Source organism: Anomaloglossus baeobatrachus, chromosome 3, assembly GCF_048569485.1.
Source record: "Anomaloglossus baeobatrachus isolate aAnoBae1 chromosome 3, aAnoBae1.hap1, whole genome shotgun sequence".
NCBI classification, from domain to species: domain Eukaryota; kingdom Metazoa; phylum Chordata; class Amphibia; order Anura; family Aromobatidae; genus Anomaloglossus; species Anomaloglossus baeobatrachus.
In genome coordinates this window covers 352,887,393-352,906,041 of record NC_134355.1, presented here as the reverse complement: position 1 = coordinate 352,906,041, position 18,649 = coordinate 352,887,393, and positions in this window count along the sequence as shown.

The window sequence follows — 18,649 nt, the reverse complement described above, 5'->3', positions numbered from 1 at the left end:
CCAGTGCCCAGTCAGCGACATGTAACGTCCCTGTCCATGCTTACTGGTCCAAGTATCGGTGGTGAAATGTACCCGTTCACACACAGAGTTTGTCAAGGAAGCAAGTATGTTGTGTGCGACATGCTGGTGTAGCACAGGAGAAGTAGTGGCGACTGGGCATCTGGTATTGGGGCACAGCGACAGACATAAGGTCTCTAAAATCCTATGTGTCCACCAGGCGGAAAGGCAGCATTTCGGTAGCCAAGAGCTTACAGAGGGATAAAGTCAACCTCTTAGCTTTGCCATGGGTTGCAGGAAATGGCCTTTTATTTGTCCACATCTGAGGGACAGAGATCTGGCTGCTGTGCCTAGACGGTGGTGAGTAGGGTGTCCCTGAAAAAATGCAGGTTTGTGAGGAAAGTGCAAGCGGAGACATGATGTTGCCTTCATCCAACGTTGATGCTATCGATGTCCGAGAGAGCTGTACACATGCATTTGTTTCCCCTTCCAAACCAACTGACGACCTACCAAGCAAACTGCCTGTTGCGGTTACACTGGTGGAAGTTGTGCGTGGAAAACCAGGTGTGACAGCTGTCCCCACAGTCCTAGAAGATGAAGAGCGCGCGGATGCACTGGAAGGGGCAGGCAGTGGATGGTCCGCTCCGCTAGGCCGCATTACAGCACGGTGAGCTTCCCACTGGGACATATGATATTTATTTATGTGACGATTCATGGAAGAAGTTGTCAAACTGCTGAGGTTTTGGCCTCTACTAACAGATTCCCGACAAATTTTACAGATCACATGTTATGGGCAATCCTTTGCAAGGTCAAAAAAAGACCAGGCTAGGCAAGGCTTAGAGGACATGCGACCTACTGAGCCACCCCGACTAGTGCTCAGAGGCAGAGTGGTGGCTGAGGATGTAGTTGTAGACGTGCTACCAGTACTCCTCCTCTGTCCAGGAAGGCGCAAGGTAACTTCATCATCAGTTGCATCCTCCTCCACCGCCTCTGTTGACCTCCTCGAGTGCCTGACTGTGGGTTGACAGTAGGTGGGATCTAGTTCTTTCTCATCAAGCGTTGTGTTTGCACTCCCCTCACCCTCAGACCGAACCTCTTCCTGCCCTTAATGAATATTTAAGTTGTCATCCCAATCTGGTATCTGCGTCTCATCATCATGAGTATGTTCCTCATTGTCTATTACAACAAGTGTTACAGTTTGTGAATAAGGGTCAACATTATGCTCAGAAACTTTGTCATCACAGCCTGAATCTGAGTCACAAGAGTTCTGGGCATCACTGCAGACCATTTCCTGGTCTGTACTCACTGTAGCTTGGGAGCAGACCTCTGATTCCCAGGCTATAGTGTGACTGAACAGCTCTGCAGACTCAGCCATCTCTGTTCCACCATACTGTGCAGGGCGGATGGAGACTTGAGAGCTGGGAGAAAGCAAGTGTGATTGGGATGAAAACTCAGAGGATTGGTGTTTTTTGGATGCGGTAGTTGAGGTGGCAGAGAGGGCACTTGTTGGACCACTTGAGATCCATTCAAGCATTTTCTTTTTTTGGCCATCATATACCCTTGTTCCAGTTGTTCATATCCGTAAAAAATGGAGCACATCGGATTGTCCACGGAAAGTAGTAGACATCTTACTTTTGCTGGAAGATGGCCTATCTTCAGCAGATGTTAATGGAGCTTTGCCACCTTCCCCACGGACAAACCCTTTTTTTCCTTTGCCAACATGCCTTTTCCCCTTTGCACCAGCATCTGTCATTTTGCCACTCATTTTGATTGCGACAAGTTTGTGCACTTAAAATGTGGTAGTAAAAATTGAGAGGTGGTGCAGATTGCAGCGGTGGTCTACCTTTATTGACAGCAGAATAAACAACAATAACTATCCCTGACAATGCAACTATGGCCCTTAAACTGGCAGCACAGTTTGCTATTATAATGGCTTAGTAACAATGAGCTTGAGTGTGCAATGCAGAGGTGCTGCAAATAGCTTTGCACCAGTGGGCACTAATGAAGTCCAACAGCCACTTTTAGGATGCCACTAAGTTTCCTCAGTGTTTGCTATTATAATGGCTTAGTAACAATGAGCTTGAGTTTGCAATGCATAGGTGCTGCAAATATCTTTGCACCAGTGGGACACTAATGAAGTCCAACAGCCACTTTTAGGATGCCACTAAGTTTCCTCAGTGTTTTTTTTTATAATGGCTTAGTAACAATGAGCTTGAGTGTGCAATGCAGAGGTGCTGCAAATATCTTTTCACCAGTGGGACACTAATGAAGTCAAACAGCAACTTTTAGGATGCCACTAAGTTTACTCAGTGTTTGCTATTATAATGGCTTAGTAACAATGAGCTTGAGTGTGCAATGCAGAGGTGCTGCAAATATCTTTTCACCAGTGGGACACTAATGAAGTCCAACAGCCACTTTTAGGATGCCACTAAGTTTCCTCAGTGTTTGCTATTATAATGGCTTAAGCGGGCTTCACACGCTACGATTTCGCTACAGCAATCTCGTTGGGGTCACGGATTTTGTGAGGCATATCCGGCCGCTGTAGCGATGTCGTAGCGTGTGACTCCTAGGAGCGATTTTGAATCGTTGCAAAACGACGGGCAGCGATATGCCCGTTTCGAACAAACGATGGGGGTGGGTCACATGCTAGCGATATCGGGCCGGATATCACAGAATGTAAAGCCACCCTTAGTAACAATGAGCTTGAGTGTGCAATGCGGAGGTGCTGCAAATATCTTTGCACCAGTGGGACACTAATGAAGTCCAACAGCAACTTTTAGGATGCCACTAAGTTTCCTGAGTGTTTGCTATTATAATGGCTTAGTAACAATGAGCTTGAGTGTGCAATGCAGAGGTGCTGCAAATAGCTTTGCATCGGCCGCGGTTTTGCTCAAGTTTGGTTCGCCGAACCGAGGTCTGGTTCGAGTTCGTTTCGGCGAACCGGTTCAGTGAACCGCTCGAACCCCATAGGAAACAATAGGAGGCAATCACAAACACATAAAAACACATTATAAATGTAAACATACAGGTAATAAACATTGCCATAACACTTACCTGTCCCCGTGATCTGTCCTGCACTCTGTCTCCTGCCGCTATTCCATCCGATGATCGCTGAATCTTCCCGGTAACCAGCACTGCCAGCAGTGATGCAGGACCTATCGTGACGTCAAAATAGCCATGTGACCAGTCACGTGTCTATTATCTCATTGGCTACAGACTGGTCACATGACTATGACGCCGACATGCTAGGACCTGTCATTGCATCTCTCTGTTACGCTCCAGCGATCCCACCAGCAACCTGTCGCTACACGGGTTGCTGGTGAGCTGTCAGGCAGATCTCACTAGCAACCAGTGACCAGCCCCCAGCCAGCAGCGACACGTGGAAGTATGCTGCGCTTGGTAACCAAGGTAAATATCGGGTAACCAACCCGATATTTACCTTGGTTACCAGCACACACCGCTTAACGCTGGCTCCCTCAACTCCTAGCCAGAGTGCACATCGGGTTAATTTTACCCGATGTGTAGTCTGGCTATGTGTGCAGGCTGCAGGAGCCGACACTGACAACTTGACAGTGGCGGACGCTGGTAACGAAGGTAAACATCGGGTAACCAAGGAAAAGGCTTCTTGGTTACCCGATGTTTACCGTGGATACCAGCGTCCGCAGAAGCCGGTTCCTGATTGGTGACACAGCCAGTCAATAACGGAGATCACCGTTGCCATAGCAACGCGCTTGGTAGCGGTGACGGGGAAGTCCCGCTACCAGCATGCAGCGGCACCGGAATTACGTGGTCGGAGCACCCTTGCTATGGCATCCCGCTTAGAGCCGGGAGACTGTGGTCACTCGCACAGAATGATTTCTGCACGGAGCACAGTGTCCTTTCTCCCATGCACTGCTGTCTGATGGAGCAGACAGAGCTGCATGTGTTGAAGGAGAAAGAAGACAGAAGACCATGGATCGTGGAGGGATGACAGGGGGTAATAAAGATGGAGTCTCTAAGTGTGTCTGTGTATTTATTTCTATTAAAGAATTTTTTCTCTGTGTGGTGTTTTTTTTAACCCTTTATTGGAGAATCTTAATGGCTGGGTCAAACGTGCCTGACATAAAGAATCTCTGGCTTAATACTAGCTAGTAAAACATAGCTAGTATTAACTCATTATTACCCAGCAAACCACCCAGCTTCAGGGCTGCTGGAAGAGTTGTATACAGCGCCAGAAGATGGCCATTCTATGAGAGTGCCATTTTCTGGGGCGGCTGCGGACTGCAATCCGCAGCAGAGGGGCCCAGAAACCTCGGGCTAACCTGTGCTGCGGATCCCATCCCCAGCTGCCTAGTTGTACCCGGCTGGACACAAAAATGGGGCGAAGCCCACGTAGTTTTTTTTTAAAATTATTTAATGAAATTCATGAAATAATTAAAAATAGGGCTTTACTTTTTTTTTAGTTCACAGCCAGGTAAAAATAGGCAGCTGGGGGTTGGGTTGGGGGCAGCCGTACCTGCCTGCTGTACCTGGCTAGCATACAAAAATATGGCGAAGCGCACGTCATTTTTTTTTTTAGTTTTTTGGCAAAAAAAATGCTTCCCTGGATCTTCCATTGCCAGTGAAGGTAACACCAAGCAGTAGGGGGTTAGCAGCCAGTAGCTGCTCGGATTACCCTCAGCTAGCAATACAAAAAATGCAGCGGAAGCCCATATATATTTTTTTTAATTATTTATTTAAATAACTAAAAAAAAAAAGGGCTTCCCTGTATTTTGATTGCCTGACGTGACAGTGCTGTAAAAATAAATCATTAAAAAAATGACATAGCACTCCGTGATATTTTTGATTCTCAGCGCAGATAAAGCAGACAGCTACGGGTTGCCACCTCCATCTGCCTGGCGTTACCTTGGCTGGCAATCAAAATACAGGGAAGCCCATTAATTTTTTTTATTTAAAAAAATAGTTTAAATGACGTGGGGTCTCACCATCTTTGATAGCCAGCTAGGGTAAAGCAGAAGGCTGTAGGCTGAAAACCACAGCTGGCAGCTTTACTGTAGTTGGGGATCCAATGTGGAGGTCACCCCAGGCTCTTTTTTATAATTATTTTATAAATAATAATAATTACAAATAAAAAGTAAGGTCCCCCCCAAATTGGATCACCAGCCAAGGTAAAGCGGACAGCTGTGGTCTGGTATTCTCAGGGTGGGAAGGTCCATAGTTATTGGCCCTTCACAGCCTAAAAATAGCAGGCCGCAGGCGCCCCAGAATTGGCGCATCCACTAGATGCGCCAATCCTGGCGCTTCACCCCAGCTCATCCCGTGGACTGGTGCAGTGGCAAACGGGGTAATAAATGGGGTTGATACTAGCTGTAAAGTCACCTGACATCAAGCCCAGCAGTTTGTGATGTCATGGCGTCTATCAGATACCCGACATCACAAACTGTCAGTACTAACAAAACAAATAGACGAAAAAAAATGTATTTGAAAAAACACTCCCCAAAACATTCCCTCTTTCACCAATTTATTGTAAGGAAAAAAAATAAAGGGGTCCCATGATGACTCTGGACCGTCTAGAATATGGGGAGACATGCTCAGGGAACGTATCCCCCATTTTCTAGGAGTGCAGACCCTCCATGTGAGGAGTGTGGGTGCAATGAGTATGCACCCACTCTCCCCGGGTCCACAGCAGCAGAGTTCATGTCGTAACTGTTGCTACCAAAGCTGCAATGCCCTGCTCATGAGGTAAGGGCATGCCTAATCAGGAGAACTATTCTACATTTCCAAATTTTGGTATTTGCTGATATTGTGGCTATTCCACCTTCTATATATTGGGGATAGGATCTTGGAGATGGAATACCCCTTTAAGTCCAGTTATCCAGCTGAATGAATACTAAACAACAGAGCTTGCTATTTAGACATGTTTTCTTGTGGCGTATAACAGACTCTCATGTTTGGTAGTCGTTCAGCAGGGCAACTATAAAAGCAAATCCCTCCATTTGGAAATGTAGTATAGTTCTCCTGATCAACTATGTTCCTTACCTCATGAGCAGGGCATTGCAGTAGCTTACAGATGCATGGTTACCACCACTCACTGTGTCTGAACACAGGAACTTGAGCTGACAGCCGCTCTGTGCATGCGGCAGCGTCTATTGTGAAGGAGGGGGCCGCGGGGGATCAACGCTGCACAGGTACCGTGGGACACCGGGGAACATCGGTGGGGTTATAGGGGGTGACCTGGCAGGGCCTGGGGAGGAGTTGTCTGTCGCATGTGTCATGGCACATGCAACAGAAATCAGAGGAGTAGGGTGAAGGTGGCCGGCGCACTGCTGTGCGCGCGGCCATCTTGGATTTTCCGGGAGGGGGGCAGGGGGGCACTTTGGCGACACCGGGGGACCAGGGAGGAGATTTATCTCTCATCTGACATGTTTGTTCATGCCAGATGGGAGATAAATAATTTTTTACCGGCGCTGTCATTTACTGTAACGTGATCATCAGTATATGGTGTATACCGGTGATCACGTGAGCGGGGACCGGATAAACCGACCTGAATCATGATCTCAAGGGTCTCAGCTACCCCTGAAACCGCGAGATTTTCTGACGCTGGGGGGCGCTATTCACTTATTTCTGCCTGCTGTTTATAAACGGCAGATTAGAATAAGGCTACATTCACACGACCGATCTGTTTTTGCGGTTTGCAAAAAACGGTCTGTTTTTTTCATGCGTGCATCCATGTGGCATCTGTTCCGTTCCGTATTGTGAGGTCCGGGTGGTGGATCCACTGGGCTGTGCACCCCACCGGAGGCCTGGGTGCACGGTAGCCGGAGCACTAGCATGGCAGGGACTGCGTCCCACAGGGGACGGGTAGAACAGTCACTGGGGCTTCAGAGTTCCTGGAGACAGTGCAGGAATCCGGCACAGGTGCCGGGTAGGAATGTCAGGCAATAGTATGGTCACAGGACATGGCACAAGGGGGACCTAGCTTTCAAGACAAGGCTTACAAGACACGTTGATCAGGCCCCGCACACATGGCAAGGCCAGTCTTATATACCCAGCACAGCCTCATGTCATATTCTGCTGCAGCAGTGCTGGGCCCATAAGACCAGGTGAGTGAGCGCGGCCCGACACTATACAGAAGCATGAGTCAGACACATGAGACTGGGGACAGGACACAGGAGAGCACGAGCGGGAGTGGCCGCCGTGACAGGTGGACACGTGGACCGGATCAGTGGGTAAGGAGCGGTGCTGTGCAGGTGCGACCAAATCAGTGGGTAAGGAGCGGTGCCGAGGCATCGGGAGCGTGACACGTAGACGGTCCTTATGCCATCTGTTTGTCATCCGTGTGCCTTCCGTTTTTTTGGCGTACTGCCAAAAAACTGAAGGAGGGAAAATACATAAATTTACGCAGGATCCATAGCTTCAACCTACATGAGGCGGTCACATGTTCACTCTAGTGCCATTTTCTACTGCCTTTCACAGCGTAGAGCGCTCTGGTCATTTTCTTGTGCTTGTACACTTCATATCAGTCTTTTCTGTCATTATAATGGCAGAAAGACACATAATGTCCCACTCTCCTGCATTTTGTAATTTTGCACCCTTTGGTGCCTTTCATGTGGCACTAAGGGGTGCTTAGCCTTGTATTTACCAAAATAAATAAATACATTTAAAAAAAAAAATGACGTGGGATTCCCCCTATTTTTGTAGCCAGCTAGGGTAAAGCAGACGGCTGCAGCCTGCAGACCACAGCTGGCATTTTCACCTTGGGTGGTAATCCAAAACTGAGGGCACCCCACGCTGTTATTTTAAATTAAATAAATAATTAAAAAAAAAAACACGTAGGGGTCCCCCCAAAATTGGACCACCAGCCAAGGTAAAGCAGACAGCTGGGGTCTGATTTTCTCAGACTAGGGAGGTCCACTGTTATTGGACACTCCCCAGCCTAAAAATAGCAGGCCGCAGCCGCCCTAGAAGTGGAGCATCCATTAGAACGGGGTAATATATGGGGTTAATACCAGATGTGTAATGTCACCTGGCATCAAGCCCTGGGGTTGGTGAGGTCAGGCGTCTATCAGATACCCGACATCACCAACCCAGTCAGTAATAAAAAATAAATAGACGACAAACACATTTTTATTTGAAAAAACAATGCCCAACACATAGCCTCTTTCACCAATTTATTAGAAAGAAAAACAAATCCAGGTCTGCTGTAATCCAAGCGGTTCCCATGACGATCCACACTGTCCCAGTCAATGAAGAACAGAATGTTCCCCATTGGCTGGGAGAGCAATGCAGTGACCTGAGCTAACATCAGAAGGTCAGCCCAGGTCACTGCAGGGCATGACAAGTGCTGCTGTCAGGAGCAGGTACATTACCTGCGCTGATCTCCTGCACTGCTGATACTGCACACTGACTTCAATCACCTTCACAGCCAAGTATCGCGAGTGGCCCGTGACATCACCGCTAGTGACAGTCTCGGGCCGCAGTGACAGATGTGAAGCGGCAGCCATGGAGGACAGTCTCAGCGCTGAGGTCGGGAGGGCAGGACTTCATTACCGCAGGTAAGCCGAGCGGGGTAATGTGTGCGGGTGCGAGGTGGGCGGAGCCTAGCGAGGTAATGTGTGCAGGTGCAAGGTGGGTGGAGCCTAGCGGGGCTATGTGTGCGGTGCGAGGTGGGCGGAGCGGAGCGGGGTATTGTGTGCGGGTGTGAGGTGGGCGGAGCCTAGCGGGGTAATGTGTGCGGTGCGAGGTGGGCGGAGCCTAGCGGGGTAATGTGTGCGGGTGCGAGGTGGGCAGAGCCTAGCGGGGTAATGTGTGCGGGTGCGAGGTGGGCAGAGCCAAGCGGGGCCATGTGTGTGAAGTGGGCGGAGCCTAACGAGGTAATGTGTGCGGGTGCAAGGTGGGCAGAGCCTAGCGAGGCAAAGTGTGCTAGTGTGAGGTGGGCGGAGCCTAGCGGCGCTATGTGTGTGGGTGCGAGGTGGGCGGAGCCTAGCGGGGCCATGTGTGCGGGTGCAAGGTGGGCGGAGCCTAGCGGGGCCATGTGGCGCTGAGGACGTCAGTGCCGGGGACTGCATGGCTGGGGACAGGTGAGTGTGAGTGTGTGTGTGTGTACATGCCGCGTGCAGGAGGGGGAGGAGCGAGCTGAGCGGGGAAGTGTCGGCTCTCTGATTGCGTAACCAGGGTAAATATCGGGTTACTAACCAAAGCGCTTTGCTTGGATACCCGATGTTTATCTTGGTTACCAGCTTCTGGCAGGCTGCCAGCGATGGCTCCCTGCACACTGTAGCTGTAAAAAGCCCTGCTTTTGCTGATAGAACCATTCTCGAACGTAACTCGAACTGTCGAGCTTTTACCCAAAAGCTCGAGTTCTAGTTTGATCTAGTACACCCCCCAAAATCACTCTAACCGCGAACTGGCGAACCTCGAACCGTGCTCAACTCTACTAATAAAGTCCAACAGCCACTTTTAGGATGCCACTAAGTTTCCTCAGTGTTTGCTATTATAATGGCTTAGTAACAATGAGCTTGAGTGTGCAATGCAGAGGTGCTGCAAATATCTTTGCACCAGTGGGACACTAATGAAATCCAACAGCCACTTTTAGGATGCCACTAAGTTTTCTCAGTGTTTGCTATTATAATGGCTTAGTAACAATGAGCTTGAGTGTGCAATGCAGAGGTGCTGCACATAGATTTGCACCAGTGGGACACTAATGAAGTCCAACAGCCACTTTTAGGATGCCACTAAGTTTCCTCAGTGTTTGCTAGTATAATGGCTTAGTAACAATGAGCTTGAGTGTGCAATGCAGAGGTGCTGCAAATATCTTTGCACCAGTGGGACACTAATGAAGTCCAACAGCCACTTTTAGGATGCCACTAACTAGCAGCACTCTGCAATTAAAATGGCTTTGCTAAAAAGGGCAGGAAGGTACAGTGGCCGGGTTGTGGGTCAGTGTAGAGGAAAGGAAGCCTCACTTTCTATCCCTTCTAATGGTGAAATGCAGCTAGGAAGTCCCTGAGCTTAGCTACACAGACGCTGTTATCTGTAGCTGCTGTTAAAAACTGTTTCCATGGACCTGACTGTCACCTATGGCCCTGGGCCTGCTGTAATTAGCCCTTACAAGGGCTGAAAGAAACTTCTTTCCCTATTCTGTATAGCGCTGTGTCTAGAGCGTACACAACAGGATCGGCGACAGGAGCTGCGCCAGCGGTGACTGACACCCAGACGCAGAAGACAGATAATGGCGTCCAGACGGGCAGATACCCGTTTTTATAATGCAGGGACATGTGACATGGACAGCCTATGACACATGCCCTTGCTTGTCTGTCAAAAAGTCCACTTAGCTGTGTGTGTGTCTGGGGTTGGCTGACATGCTGGCCCTCCCCACTACACGCGTGCTTAGGGAAGGAAGACAAGGAAAAAAAAAAATGGCGATTGCCATTATCCCAGCAGCAGTGATCTGAACGCGCAGTCCCCGGACACTATACGCTGAAATTTCATAACAGTGTGAGTCACAGAGTGACTTACACTATTACAGCGAAAAGCCAGCTACTAATTAGCTTGGCTTTTTGCTGCTAGAACCATTCTCGAACGTAACTCGAGCTATCGAGCTTTTAGCAAAAAGCTCGAATTCTAGTTCGATCTAGAACACTCCCCAAAATCACTCGAACCGCAAACTGGAGAACCATGAACCGCGCTCAACTCTAATCATCATCAGCGCGGGGTACAGTGAATAAGTATACTCACTGGCCACCGATCCTTGCAGCATCGCAATGTCCTCCTGTCTGCCGGTCCGCTGATGTGTGTGTAGAGCAATGCGCACAGTGATTACATCATCGCTTTGTACATGGCTCCACACAGGTCAGCAGTGCTGCTGCTGGCACAGACAAGAAGATAAGCAATGCTGCGTGGAGTGAGGAAAGGTGAGTATATATTTAATTTTTTGTGTGCCACAGGATGCGAGCCTTATACCAGGATGAGGGCATATACCAGGATAGGGGCACACATCAGGATTTGGGCATATACCTGGATGGGGGCATTTACAGTACCTGGATGTGGGCACATACTTCTTCTTCTTCTGGGTCTGGTTGTTAACTTATGGCGGCATTCAATGCACAGCTCATCACTTGACAGTCTTTGGCTTTTTTCGGCTGTGTTTGCGGTGATGTCAGGGTTTACCTGAGTCCATGGCTTAGCCAAGCTGTCTGGGCCTCCCCCGCTGAGAATTGTAGCCCCCAACCACCTCAGAAAATGGCGCATTCATAGAAGCGCCTTTTTCTGGCACTTTACCTGGCTTGTCCAGTGTCCCTGATGGTGGTGTCATGCTGGGTAATAAAGGGGTTAATACCAGCTTTGTGTTCTCAGCTGGTACTAAGCTCGAAATTTATGGTGTGACTCCAAATTAGACATGGCCACCATGAATTTCTAGTAAACAGTAAAAAAAAACTCACAACACATAGAAATATATATTTTTTTAGAAACAAAACAAAAAAAGAGATTCCATCGTTATTATAAAAAAATCTTTAGTCTGCTATAGTCCCCTATGAGAGCAATATCAGCTGTGCTTCATTGCTCTGTACAAACAAGCGTCTCAGAGCGAGAAGCAGGCTGACACAGTGACAGTAAAAGTTCAATCGCGTCCATGGCTAAGCTATGAATTTTGGTGAACCCTGATATCACCGTGAACATGGCTGAAAAAAGCCAAAGACTGCCAAGTGATGAGCAATGCAGTGAATACTGCCAGAAATTAATGATCAGACCCGGAAGCAGAAGTGGCTGGGAGACAGTGGGTCTACAGGACGTGTCGCAGGACTTGTAAGTATAATGACAATGTTTATTATTAACTATATTATTTATTTTATAGCCCCCCCTGCACCATCTCATAACTGTAAAGTCCAAGCTCCGAGTTCGGACGCAAGTTTGTATTATCTCTGGCCCTGAAGTCGGACTTAACAAAAAGTTTGGGCGAGTCTCCCAATCTCGAGCAATGGGGGGGTTTGCCCATCACTACTGCCTAACAGTCCCAGTATACACTAGCGTAGATAAACAGATCTTTAGAATAAGTATTTCTAAAGATCCTCTATAAGATGCTAATGAGGTCAGCAACTAGTCGCAAGGGCATTAGTTCCTGAACTCATTCCGCTATCTTAGCATGTTAGCATGCCCACAGGGGAATGCTAACATGCTATTCAATGCCCAATGCCCAGTGTCATGCATTGGCAGTGACGGGCGTACCTGTGTCCATTGCACGGCCTCAGAGCACTGGGCAAAGGGTCAGTGCGCATGATCGGAAGTCCTTGGCACTTCTGGTTATGCGCACTACACCAGTTTGAAGCCTGGACACATTCACACAGCTACATAGTGTGCATGACTGAAAGTCCGGGGATCATACACACTGAGTGGAAATCCATCATCGGGCACAGTGGCAGCAGGTGAGCATGACCATGCCTTTGACTCTGGGCATTCACAACATGTTAGCATACCCACAGGGGGAACTAACAACCTTGCAACTAGTTGCTGGCCTCATTAGCATATAATGAAGGATCTTCAGTAATACTTTTTCTAGAGATCTCTTTATGTATTCTACTAGATACAGTGACAGTTAGGCAGGGATTAGCAATATGCACCCAGAACCGCTCGTGGTTCTGGTTGCATATTGCGTCTGACAGGTTCCCTTTAATCCTATAGAAATGCTTTAAGACATGAAAGCAAACGTTCATGGTGGAAAAAGCCATCAACATTGAAGTGTTGAAGCTGTTTTGTAAGGAAGAATGGCCTAAGATTCCTCCAAACCAATGTGTAGGACTAAACATTTAGGTACAGGGAGGTCACACCAGAAAACAAAGGTACACATACTTTCGCCATTCACAGTCTTGGGATAATGGATAATTTTCTTCAATAAAAAATTAAAGTCTTATGGATTTGACTCATGCGTTTGATTTATTTCTCTTTATCTACTTTCAGGATGTTTTTTGAGATGTAGTTTTAGGTCAAATTTATACAGAAATATGGAAAATTATGATAGCTTCTAAAAATTTCAAGCACCACTGTATTCTGAGCAATGGAAAAATGAACACACAAATGAACAGAGAGCTATAAATAAAACAATACTGTTTCTAACTATAATTCCACCAATTAGTGATATTGTATAGTATTTTATAAATAATTATCTAAACAGGTATATAATATGAATGCAATATGATCGTTTGGTTAACAAATATCTAATGTGTATGGGGGCTTTAAGTGTATTTCTATATATTTAATATTTTTCCCTTTTGTGAAGCAGATTTTTATACTTTCCGATGTATTCAATGTACCTTTTTCTTCATCATCCAACATTTACCTTCCTAATTTCAGAAAATATAATGACTGAATAAGTATTAAACTAATTTCTCTGCATAAGCATTAGTGACATTTAACTTTAGCTCCATTAGTGCCATAATTATTCTGACTTTTATTTAATCAGCTAAATTAGATGAATTCTGCAATATTTTTAAGTTTCAATTAACCAATATTTCTAAATAAAGCCTCAAAGTAAAGCTTAAAATGTGAAACAACAATGAATACTGCTGCTATATGAAATTTCCTGTTAAAAAGGTTATATCATAAAAGAACCGTTTAATGGCTCATTTAGACATCCATGAAAACACTTGGACCACAATGTATGGACTCGCCATGGGTCTCCTGTCCCAATGAATTTGGGTAAGAAGACCCATGGTGGTAAGTATCTAAAAGGCTTATAAATCCCGTGGCCAGTCCATTCGTTGTGGTCCGTGATCGGACTGTGATGCACAGACATTTGAATGAGCCCAAAAGATCCAATAATTGGGCACCACTTATAAAAATGAAGGTGCCACAGCTTTTGGTGGTACACCATCAAATGGGCTCCACTAAGTCCTGTAGCCACTTCATTCTCATGCCTGGGGATGGTATTGACTGTCAGATCTGCTAAAGCATTTTAGGGATATGTAATCAATCTTTAAAAATATATAAATCTGTATTTTTCTATAAAGAAAACATACTACCAATGTATACATTAACAAATTGCCTAATGTTATAATGAACAGATATGATTTTTGGAATATATAGTAACATTTTTTAGATAGCACATATCAGTTAGAATTGGATGTATAAAATCAAACATGAACAATTGCACTCATTTTGAAAAGAGTTTTTCCACTTTTGGATAAGTTGATCCTAACCGATAAAATAGTAGTGAAATAGGTCCTACCTCTGATCAGGTGTCTATGTTTCAGCAGTTATGGATGATTACAACATACACCACCCCTGGAGCCAATCACTGAGCTCAATGGCTCGGATGTCATCAGCAACACATAACTGCTGCAGCCAAAATACAAAAATCAGAACAGTATTGGGTTGGTGTGAGGGGAACCAAAGCTGTACAGCAAAAGAGTAAGTACTATCCGTAAGGCCTAAGACACACGTCATGAAAATTGGAGCGAGTGGATAAAACATCGCATTCCACTCAGACCAATATTACTCTATGTGCCAGCACTCATGAGCGATTATTTTCTCAGCCCTAATCGGATCAACAAAACAGTCGCAGCAGGCTGTGGGTGCAATGTGATCCTCTTTCTCTCGCACCCATTCAAGTCTATAGGGCGAGAGAAACATCGCACTGCACTCGCATTACACCGGTGTAACGCGAGTGCAGAGTGAGAATGGCAATAGCCAGCAATGGAGGAAAGAGGGAGATAAATCCCTCCCTCTCCTCCTCAGCACTGGCCTGCCTCTCCTCAGTGTCGGCCAGCCCCTCCTCAGTGCCAGCCCGCCTCCGCAGCTATAGTTCGATTGGACCACAGTCACAATGACACTCGCATGACATTCTTCTCCCGCAGTGCTGCCACCGTGAGCCGAGTATCATGCGAGAATCGCAGTAGTCCCCATGTGGCCTCGGCCTAACTAGGAATAATCCAAGGAACGGGAATGATGATGGATGTGGTTTTCCCCAGTGCTGCTGGAAATAAATAGCCGATGTGTGGAAAATGCATAAGCAGTGGTTTATTCTACACGTTTTGAAGTGATCATCACTTCTTCCTCAGGAAAGCCACGACGGTACTTGGTGGTATTCTTCAGGAACAAGTGAGGATCATTTTGAAATGCATAAAATAAACTACCACTTATGCATTTTCCACACATTGGCCACTCCTTTATTTCCAGCAGCGCTGGGGAAAACCACATCATCTTTCTAGTTACGTTGATTACTCTTAGCCTTAAGGCTTGTGGTATCTGCAGCAGCTATTTTTTCTTGGTTCAAGGTTGTGTGAGGTCACCCCTGTTAAACATATCACATTTTTCACAGGTAAGACCCTATTTGCCAAGTTTGTCCGCAGTTGTTTCATTACTATCTGTAATTATTTTTTTTACTACTATCTGATCAGTTGTGATACACACTGATAAGTAAATAGAGATTTGTAAATTATTTGGGAAAGACCTGTAGAATCAAAGGTGCAGCTAGGGGTCAGACTCTGTGAAGAGCGAAACTTCTGAGTGGGTGTGAGGGCCGGGGAGGACTGGTAGGCCCAGGAGGTGGATCCACTGGACCGAGCACCCCACCTTTAGGGCAGGGTACACGGTAGCTGGAGCACTAGCATGGCAGGAACGGGAAGAACCAGGTCACCAGGGTCATGGAGTCCCATAGGACAGTACAGGAACAGGTGCAGGTATCAGGAAGCAAAGACAGGACCAGGTCACTAGGGTCACAGCGTACTTTAAGGCAGTAATACAGGAAACAGGAACAAAAGGACCTGAGCACCTAGCTCACAAGACAAAGCAAAGAAACACAAGCGATGATCAGGCCCCGCCCACATGGAAAGGCCAGTCTTATATACCCAGCACAGCCTCAGGTAATTTCCTGTTGCAGCAGTGCTGGGCCTATAAGACCAGGTGAGTGGGCGCGGCCCGGTCCTATACAGAGGCATCAGTCAGAGTCAGACTCCTGAGACCTGGAACAGGACTCAGGGGAGCAAGAGCGGGAGCGGCAGGCGTGACCGGTGGACGCATGGACTGGACCAGTGAGCAAGGAGCGATGGTGCGATGGCGAGACTGGATCAGTGAGCATGGAGCAGTGCAATGCAGGTGCGACCGGATCAGTGGGTACGGAGTGGTGCCTGGATGGTGAAACCGGCTCAGTAGGTAAGGAGCACTGCTGGGACACCGGGAGCGTGACAGTGAGCCCCTAACCAAGTAACACTTTTTACAACTATGTTGTCGCATCCTAATGTTGGATATATGAGAACCTCATGACCAGGCTGTTACTCAAAAAATAATCTCTATACAAAGACCAAAAGCAATATTACCACCATACCGCCCACTTAGTAGCCCCATACATTTAATGGCCGTCTTACCATATTAAAATAAAAAATAGAATCATCATGTGTTCACTTTAGCCCAGTGGCTCCAGTTCTTGAGCGAACACCAAACAGGAAACCGATATATATGACATATCATTACATCAAAGGGGTTAAACCTATTTGTCTTAGATGCTGATAGCTAATTTAGCTAAAGTTGTAATAAATTATTTTAGAGGTGGCAACATACAATCGTTTGTAAATTAGGCAGTGTTCACACTACTTTTTTCCCTACAGTTTATAGCTGAAAACACAACACACTTTAATAGAGTCGGTCTAGTGCATTTCTGTTTTCTGTCATTTTGCCAGGAAGGAGGAACTGCTTCTCTAGGTCAAATCTTCCGTGACTTTCAATGAAGCCTCTGAACAAAGCCTAAAGCCCATTTGAACAGATTCAATTCTATAATGTCAATAGTAAAATTGCTCTAAATACTCCATGTTTATTTGGATTAATAATAAGCTGATCCACCACCATCCAATTAAATCCTCTATTTTTTATAATGTCTAAATTGAAAGCAAGGAATTCAATTTATTCTTAACAACAGTAAAAGTGACTATAAACAACCATATGCTTTTCAGACAGTCATGTGGAGAGACGGAGGAAATTAGCTAGAAACTATTATTCAGAGAAGGTCTCTCATGGAAAAACATCATTTTACCTCCATTCTGACAGCAATGTTGAAAATCAATTAAATTTTTAGCACTAAGTACAAAGCAAGTTCACAAGAGGCAGTTTTCTGCTTCATCTGTTTAATGAAATTCAAATGACTATCTCTTTGGAGTGGTTTATATTATGTGCATAAATCTATTTTACATACAGTTTTATGATTTCACAAACAATTAAATATGTGTACCAAAAGACCAAGAAAAAATAACGGGACTAAGTATTTAGACTGAATATTAAATAATTATTTAATTAACAGTAAAACAACTTAAGACCAAAATATGTGGAAATTATGGTGACACATTTTAGTAAAATAGCTTTAAAGTATTTTGGTACATTACTTAATCGCTGTAGATGCCTCATTTGCCAGTACGCTGCTTTATCTTCACTTTATCATTACTGTACAATATATTTCAAGTGACAAGTTGTACCAACATCAACTTTTCAATTACTATTTTACCAGAAAGTGTATTAACCCCTTCACCCCCTAGAGATTTTTCCATTTTTTATTTTGTTTTTTTCTTTGCTCCCCTTCTTCCAAGAGCTGTAACGTTTTTATTTTTCTGTCAATCTTGCCATATGAGGGCTTGTTTTTTTGTGATATGAGTTGTACTTTTAAATTAAATCATAAGTTCTACCAGATAGTGTACTAGAAAATGGCAAAAAAAGTCCAAGTGCAGAAAAATTGTAAAAGAGTGCGATTGCACAATTGTTTTGGGGTATTTTATTCACCGTGTTCATTATATGGTAAAACTTATGTGTCGGGGTGATGCCTCATGTCGGTACAACACATGTATGGGTTTACTTTTATCTAAGGGACTAAAAAGAAATCAGACGTTTGTCCAAATAAAGTGGCACATTTTTGGTGCATTCTTATTTTCTAGGATATGGGGGTACTAATGGCTTATTATTTGCTTCTTGAGCTGATGTTTTTAATGGTACCAGTTATGCACAGATGCTAAGTTTTAATCGCCTGTTATTGTATTTTGTGCAAAATTTGGGACTACCAAAAAACGTAATTTTTGCGTTTGGAATTTTTTTTCCGCTATGCCAGATTAATTGATTTTATACTTTGATAGCTCGGGCATTTCTGAAAGCAGCTATAACAAATATGTGTATATTTATGAATAATCTTTCTTTATTAAATGATAGAACAACAAACATTGGTTCATACATGGCTGATTACAGGACAGCTAGGCTGTTATCTTACAGTCTGGTAATAATTGCCACCAAATACATGACAATATCCACCAATCAACAATATACATACAATTCAGCATACAACCAAAACACTTTTAAATTTTTATGATTCACTCCGCCTCGATGCATAGGGCAAATCAGTTCTGAACCATTTGAGTAACAAAAAGTATAGAAGAGAATAAGAAACAAAGAACAAACTACAGGGTGGGCCATTTATATGGATACACCTAAATAAAATGGGAATGGTTGGCGATATCAACTTACTGTTTGTGGCTTATTAGTATATGGGAGAGGGGAAACTTTCAAGATGGGTGGTGACCATGGCGGCCACTTTGAAGTCGGCCATTTTGGATTCAACCGTATTTTTTCAAATGGGAAGAGGGTCATGTAAAATATCAAACTTATTGAGCATTTCACAAGAAAAACAATGGTGTGCTTGGTTTTAACG